The sequence below is a fragment of the Myotis lucifugus genome, unplaced genomic scaffold (genome assembly GCF_000147115.1).
Source record: "Myotis lucifugus unplaced genomic scaffold, Myoluc2.0 scaffold_45, whole genome shotgun sequence".
Taxonomy (NCBI): domain Eukaryota; kingdom Metazoa; phylum Chordata; class Mammalia; order Chiroptera; family Vespertilionidae; genus Myotis; species Myotis lucifugus.
The window spans coordinates 7,183,438-7,191,828 of record NW_005871093.1 but is presented as its reverse complement, the minus strand read 5'-3'; the positions used below and the strand labels follow the sequence as shown (position 1 = coordinate 7,191,828).

At 41.2% G+C, this 8,391-nt stretch overlaps 1 long non-coding RNA gene across 1 annotated transcript; it reads left to right on the top strand.

Moving 5' to 3' along the window:
• The first annotated feature begins 3,326 nt into the window (after positions 1 to 3,326).
• Positions 3,327 to 6,052, top strand: LOC106697078. Its single transcript, XR_001348101.2, has 2 exons — positions 3,327 to 5,023; positions 5,711 to 6,052. It is a non-coding gene; the product is annotated as an uncharacterized LOC106697078 (long non-coding RNA).
• Positions 6,053 to 8,391: the final 2,339 nt, after the last annotated feature.

Genomic DNA, 8,391 nt, shown 5'->3' with positions numbered 1-8,391 from the left:
CGTGTCGCTGGATGGTGATGACGGCGAGGCTCCCCATGCAGCGCCATGGCAGCGGCGGTGCCCAGGGGGTGCGTTCCTCCGGTTCCACCTCCCACCCAGAGAGCGGCGCGCCCTTCGAGGTCCGCCCCCGAAGCTGCCAGCTCCACGCTCGCCGCGCCTGGACAGCCTCGGGATTTTGCCCAGGTGGATGTTTGCGTAGCGGGACCCAAGTTGAAGGTGAGCGGCGTGTGAGCCAGAAGCTCCGAGAGCGCTGGGGACCCCCTGCGGCTTAAAAGAGCCCGGGGCGCCCTGGCGCTCCGGGGGGTCCCTCAACGTCCCCGAGGGCCAGCTACTGCTCCCAACTGTAAGGTGTGTGTGAAGGTAAACTTGGCCGAACTTTCCTAACCCGGAGGACTGGTGATTGTGACCTACAATACTTTTAGGAGGAAAGCAAATGAAATCCAGATGCAGGCTTATATGAAATGAAGCAGATTGGATTAAAACATATATAAATGGAGTCTGACAACTTTAATTGTATTTGCTTGTTTTTGCCCTTGCCTACGTAAGAACTTGGTAACGCAGACTCATCGTCGTTATGAAATTTCTTCAAATGTCTCGCTTAACTGGGAAGAAGACTATGTGAAATATGTATTTCCGATAAGATTAAAACTTAAAGGAGTTTGAGTATTTATTGACTAAAATAGATTACTCCAAAGTGTCTATTGTGTAAATTAAATTCCTGAATGTAATGAACACAGCCAAATGGCATTTTTGATAAATTGGTCTACCCTGTTTTAGTAAAAATAGCTCCCTTTTTACCATAATTTAATTCCTGTGCTTACTGTAAAACCCGTTGTGGAGTTTTAAGAGACAAGCCTTAATTTTCTTTCTTTTTTATTTTTCTTGTCTTCCTGAATGTGACATTCTTTTTTAAGCATCCTGGAAAAACTGTCTGGAAAATGCATTTGGCTTCTAGAGCGTTATTAGATCTTATGAAGTCTTTGAGGTCACCCACTCTCCCCCCAGTGATTAGCTACTTGTTCAGGATATCATGAGGACACTTAACTGTGTAACTCTAGGATTCGATTGAAAGTTTCCCTGTCAGTTTATGCGAATGAACCATTAGATGTTGATCTTGAATTTAAAAAAGCATCTTTCTCTTTCCTGAGCACCAATTGGCTTTTGATGGTAGATCTGATTTGGCCTTGGATGATTTCCTATTGCCGCTTCTTCACACGTTTGAAAAACTTCAGTTGACTGACTATGGACTGCCAAAGTTCAAAGTATAAGGCTAAACTGGTTCTTTCTCTGGGCCCTGAAGAGGCCTTTTGAGTTGATATCTAGTTTAGTGTCATCTCTATTCCCACAGACAGTAAGTGACCCAATGAGACTGCAGTTTGAGAAGAGAGAATTCATTAGTTTCAGATTCTTCTCATCTTTCCAGAACCCCTTCCATTGAGATCAGGTTGCCTGCAGAGCCCAGTGTGAGTTGTGGTATTGATACCTGAGGGTGAAGAGGCTGGTCTCAGCTAGACCCAGATCCAGGTTAGAGACTTCAGTGGGTCCCTGCAAGATAAGGCAATTCGTTGTGGCCTCTCCCACAACCAGTGAGCCAGGGCTGTGTTCTTGTCCCTCTGCTTGGTCGGTCTTGAAGTTGTCTTGGGACTTAGAGTCAGTGCCCAGGAAGAGAATTTCTGAAGATTGAGCTCTATTTCGTTTCCTTTTTAGTCCCCAAAGCTTGTGGTATGGAAGTTTCAGTGCTCTGGCATTGCTAAGACTAGTTGGACAAGTTTTTATCCTATCCCACACTTGTAAAAACCAGGCTTTTTTTTTTTTTTAAAATAAGAAAAACACCACTGTATAAATTTGCCTTTTAAATACATGCTTGAAAAGAGGACACTTTCTAAAACAAGCTCATGTAACTCTGTCTGTTAGCACAACTTTTGGGATGGAGCCTGCCAGTGACTTGCTTTCCTTGGGGGCATTATTCCTATATGGTGACTGATGTTCCTCTTTAAGGAACCTCTAAAAGTAAACTTTAAACATTTACTTCTTTTTTTTAAAACAAGAAAGCAATTTCAGTTTTGCTGTAAGTCCATTTCCTGGTTGCTTTTATTTTGTTTTCTCTGTTAAGGAAGTGTATATGTTACCTGTCATCCAGGACTGTTCCCATAAGAAGTATATTATTTTGATTGAAATATGTGTCCCATCGAGTACCCTTTATGAAATAATGAGTAAACAAATCAAGCGTTTCCACGCTGCTCCTTTCTTTATTTTCTTGGTTCTTTTAATATCGGTGTCTTTGAGATTGGGTATGGGGAGCGGTCATTATTAGTTGATTAAAGATTTTTTGTGTGTGTGTGTGAAATTATGTGTATGGGTTTTTTGTTTTGGTGCAAGTCAGCGAAGGGATGAAGTTATACAACAACTTCTCATACCGTTGGGGTCCATAGAGACCCTCTCACCTGCTTCCCCAATTTTACACATCTCCTTCCAGTAGTTAGCTACATGAGAAAGTTGGAAAGGGAAAGGGAACAGATTGCCAATTCCCTTAGGAATTATTCTCTCCTAATCCACTGAGCTAACCTTAAAAATGCTGTCTGGTGAACTGATTGCGCTCAAGACCTTTAATGGCTGTTGAAAAAGTCCTCCCCTCAGTTGTGTACAATTAAAACAAACCCACCAGGTTTTATGTGGGAGCTGTGCAGAAATAATAGTTTGTGTTCCTATAAGACCCCCCCCCCCCCCCCCCCCCCGCCCCAGGATACCAGCAGCAGTCAACAGTCAAAACTCCTTAAGGCTGTGCTCACAGGCTGTGTTTTAGGAGAGAAAACAGGCTCACAGTAGAAAAAGCCATATTCATTTCAGCTCATTTATAAAGCTCAAGGAACATTCACAGTGAAATGAAGGAAGAATAAATTTGTTCGAGGAAACTGTCCTTTTTTTAAAAAGAGAAAGTCAATATGTGAAAAAATCTTACAGAGCTAGGCCACATTCTTCCTTGTGCTTCCATTATATAGTTCACAGATTTGGCCTCATGTAAATTCACATATTTAAAAGACAAGTGTATCTGATGACCGTAACACAAATGTTACCTAAAGTTTTTATAGGAGTTATTCTAACATATAGGATCATACATAATTTTAGAGATTATTTTGAAACCTACTTAAAACTAATGTATAGCCCAGCCGGTGTGGCTCAATGGTTGAGCCTGGACCTATGAACCAGGAGGTCAGGGTTGGATTCCCAATCAGGGCATATGTCTGGGTTTTGGGCTCCATCCCTAATAGGGGGTGTGCAGGAGGCAGCCGATAGATGACTCTCATCATTGATGTTTCTATTTCTCCCTCTCCATTCCTCTCTGAAATCAATAAAAAAATATATTTTAAAAACACTAATGTATAACTTTAAAAGTATAATTGCTTTCCCTATGAAAGATCTGATTTTTACAAGTAATCGTCAAAGATAGACATTCACATATCTTGTCCTGTTGTTTTGTCTGAAGCTCTGCATTATGGCTGCAGAGAGATAGTTTTGGTTTCAATTGAAATTCCCCTGCCTCGGATTGTTTAAACCAGACCCTTAATCTTATTTTAACATACTTAAAATGTTCAAAAAAACCCGGAAGAATTGTTTTGTATAAGTAGCAAGTGAATGTAGTTTAAACACTCAAGCAATTCTGCTATCTAATTGGAAACAGGTGGAATTCTTGGAATCCTGTGTTTAAATGTTATTATAGCAAAGCATAGAGACACTTTTTACTGAAGGCCATTGGTTTTGTTGAAGCTATTTGAAGAGGAGCCTCATGACTTCTCATTTTGCCCACTACTGTTTCCCTGGATGTTCCAGTCCTGCTGGACATTTTAGGAACTGGATACCTGGACACCTGAGAGAGACCTGCATGTGTAGGTCATGGAGCAAAAAGAAACTTTAATGGCATAATTAGACAAGCGGTTTAATATCTGTATTATGTAACTTTTATAGCAAAAGGGTTGTGAATTCATTTGTGATTTCTAATTTAATAAACATTTATTGCCATGAGCATTTGGGTACATGTATTATACCTTGATAATGATTTAGAATTCAGACAGAAACTACTTTCCCTAAAAGCTCTACATTTAGAGATATAAGCTTAAATAGCAGCCTGCCCCGGAAAAAAAACCCAAAATGGTTAGGGGGCATTTCAGTAATAAAGGTGGAGCCCTCTGAATTGTATAAGTCATTTTTTTTCTATTCTAGTTTTCAAAGCCAGCAAATAGCCTTGGTTTTGCTTTATGTTTAAGAACCAAGTTTTGGTTGGTGTTTGGATATTGGTTTTATTGAAGAGGACGACTAAGACTTGTATTAAGCTCTTGGTTTTGCTACACTTTTGGGTTTGCTGAGCTGTAATCAGTCCTGTTTTTCAGCTGTCTTCTGAGAACGTTGGTAGAGGAGAGTAGTTTTGGCTGGGCAGGAAATGGCCCTGCAGGAAGTTACTTGGGATTGAGGAGAAACCAGCGGCATTGCCCTCATTTGTGCCACGCCTGAAACAGCTTTGAAGCACCTGGGTTAATGTACCTGGCCTGTGACTTAAAGATTTTTTAAGAGTGGGTGTGCTATCCTATTCACATATGACACAGTTAAAAAAACAATGAGGGTGAACAACTCTTTCTGGAAGACTTGTAATTTATTGCAAAACCCATCAAGAATCTTTTCTTGAAAAGTAAACAACTCTATAATAAAAATAATTCTAATTCTTGCTTTAATTAAATTCCGATAGAATGATGTCAGTGCACACAATACATGTTGTCAGTTTCTTCACTTGCATCTGAAGGCTTTCTTTACTACAGGAGGCCCAGAGCAGAATTTTTGTTTACTAGAGCCTTGGCCATGGACAGCCTGGGAAGTTCCTCAAACATGATTGGTGTGGATTCTTCTTCAGAGGAACCCCCCCTCCCTCCTCAGAAACACCATCAGACAGGTGACTGGAAAGGCATGAGGTTGGGAGTTTCATTCCTCCCAAGAATTTACCTACCACGTGGGAGCAACAGGGAAAAATAGCCAGGTATGAGATTCACATAAAATTGACTAGATTCTTCAACAGAGTGACCCTGCACCTTTTTAAGACACAAGAGGACAGGACAGGCCTACTGGGTCTTGTTCATGACCTGGGGGACTTAGCTGACAATTGAAATCCTGAATGCTTTTGACTCTGAATTATGAAGTTAATGTCTGAGGAAATTAGCAGAGCTTACTCTGAAGCTTGTTCTTTATTAGCATTACCCTGAGTATATCAGCATGGAGCTGTTTTCTTAAAGACAGTTTTCTATTTGGTTGTGTTAATGTTTTTTTAAGTTATATATGGTTGTTTTGAGTTTGGTTAATGGAAAAACAAATTGACAAATTAGTTCTTAAGTGAATATTGTAAAATTGAGAGAAATAGGATGCCATTAAAATTTTATTTAGGTGTTGACAGCTTTTTGCTAAATGTAAGATGTTCAGATCCTGTCCATCCAGCTGTAAAAAAAAAAAAAAAATCAACTCTAAAGCTTCTTCCCAATTTCCTCCTAAATGCAAGACAGGCTTTCTTACATTGGATCTTTCCACCTAATTGTTAATATTTTATTTTCTAACATAATTTTATGTGTTAGAGACCGAAAAGAATGTGAATTCATTATAGGAACCTTGGTTCAGTTGTTATTTTGGACTTGTTAGGGTCTTTGGTTTATTGCCACTTTTCTGTTTTTTGCAGAGAAATTGCTATTTAAATAAAAATAATTTGATTACAGCTAGCAAATGACACCAAAGGTAAATCCCTGTCTTGAAAAGCCTGAAGCTGCAAACGTAAGCAAGGCCGGTGGGCTGTTGGTAAAAGAAGAGCCTCTATGGAACCACCCTTGGCCTGGATGCTGCCGGCCCCAAGTGCCTGCTGTCACCACTGCCTGCCATTTCTTGCCCCGCTTCTGAGCTCCTGCCCTGCCAAGCCTGTCCCCTCCGTTGTTGTGACTTTTAAAAAAATATTTGTGGAGCTCCATTATTTTGAGATTCTTGGAAGAAAGATACTATGTAAATGAAAAATAAAAATCTTGCTGGAGGGAATTGTACATTTAATTTTTGATTAGATTTGGAAAAAAACTTTCTTTCTTACTCGGAAAATAGTAACAGTCTTTCGCTCCTATCACCATTTTTGCTTCATTCTAAAAGGTGTGGCAAATAATGGTGAAACTGTCCTTTATTTTCTGTTTTTCACCACAGTAGTTGACCTAGAACTTGAATCCATGCAGGTCTGTGTACAGTGAATTATTTCTGTTTCACATTGTTCTTCTCTGCTCTCACTGAGCATGTAGATAGCAATTGCGTATAGAACATAAACCTTTTAAAGGGAAAAGATTTTGAGTCACCAACATAACAATTACAACAAAAATTATAAGTAGACTTGCAAATCAAGTCTTCCTCTCCTGTTCACACAGCAAAACTTATAAATTGTACAATTATGAAACAAAACTGAGTGTAGGAGCATTCATGTAAATCAGTATAGAAACATGAATTTACTGGAATTGCTTCATTTTAGCTGTACCTCAACTCTTTGCTTACATAATGCCGCATGCTGTCACATCATTCAGCCAAGTGGAAGATGAGGTCAGGTTTGTAGGCACGGGTGGGACCTAGGAGCCAGGCAAAAGCTCAGGCTATTGCAAGGTGCCTGTCCAGACGACTTAGTCCATCACACGCCTCAGTCACAGGCAAGCACAGAGGATCAGTGAGGTGGCTCGGACCTGGTGAGCACTTACCTTGGAGAGCAGTGGTACGCAATCAGGACGTTCCATCTGGAGCTGGCCATCCTAGAGGGAATGCTGTCATCTCTCTTCTCCCCCACCCACTTCTCATCCCTGCATTCCAACTTGGCAGCATAGACGTGGCATTGGAAGAGGAAGGATATTGCCAGTTATGGTTGACTGTCATTGTCAGGGGACTATGAAATGGTTTGCTATGTTTTACATTGCTCTGTATTGGTATATAATTATGCTGTCATTTAAAAATGAGCTGATACTTTAATAAATTGAGTGTGTGTGTGTGTGTGTGTGTGTGTGTGTGTATACAATTAGTTTTGGGGGCTGCTTGTATGTGAGAGCCAAATCTTTCTAACACGCAAGAGCTGAGTGTGTAGGCTTTATTTGTTTCAAAATTGTCCATTCAATACAGTTTGCAATCCATTATAGAAGTGGCTGCCAGATTAATCTTCCCAAACCATTGATATCATCATGTCATTCCTCTCCTTAGACACCCACAGAGGATCAGTTTAGCACAGAATGGAGAACACATTCCTCAGACCAGCAGACAGAGTTCCTGATAGTTGTCTCTACCTTTACGGAAACCTTGCCCCACTTAGGAGGATTCCAGATTCATCCTCCTCCCTGTGCACATCTGAGTATCAAGCCTTATTTCACCCACTCCTTTCCTTCATTTTAAAACCAGTGCTGCTGGAGAGATCCTGTGTGCCAGGCACCTCGATTCAGGGTAGCATGGCAGCCTTCTATGGGCAGAGGTGGATGGAGCAGCTGGGATAATATGGCTGTGTGCTTGGAGCTGTGTGCCTGAGACATTGAAGGGCTGCAGAGGAAGGGCATCAAAATGGGGGATAGGGCTGGGTTGGTGGGTCAAGAAAGTGCCCAGAGCGGAGGGAAAGCTTGAGCTGATTTCCATGTATCTGGGGGAAATGTGGGAGTGAGGACCTTCTAGCAGAATAGTTGGTGAGTGGCCGGTGGTCTCTGAGACTTCCCCTCTGAGCTCTGGCTTCCTTCTTGGTTATTTCTTCCCATTTGTACCCCGTACCTTCCAGCCATCCTTAACCACTTAAGCTCCTGCTCTCCACCTTATGTTATGCACCTGCTGTTTCACCCTGCCCTTGGTACCCAAAAAGTCCTGCTGCATGAGAACTGTAGGCCTTGTTTCAGGGGATAGTCCCATGTGTTCTGATTTAGGACTCATTCAGCTAGTTAACTAAGGAATGCAAATGGATTCTTTTTAGGATTGTCAGAGGTGGGTAGGTTGTATTAAAATGGCTGTGTTTTGATAGCCACTGATAGGTAGACATTGGTAGAACATAGATTTCTTTTTAAAAATGTTTATATGTTTTTATTGATTTTAAAGCGAAAGGAAGTGAGGATGAGAGAGATAGAAACATCGATGAAAAACATCAACATCGATTGGCTGCTTCCTGCACACCCCTGCTGGGTATCGAGCCTGCAACCTTGGCATGTGCCCTGACTGGGAATTGACCGGATGCACAGGTCGATGCTCAACCAGTGAGCCACACCGGCCGGGCTAGATTTCTTTTTGATTCCTTCTTTACAAGGTGACATACACATTGGTTGAAATATACATAAATTGTATTTGTGGGTCATAAAACCAAAAGTTCACATTTCTAAACTA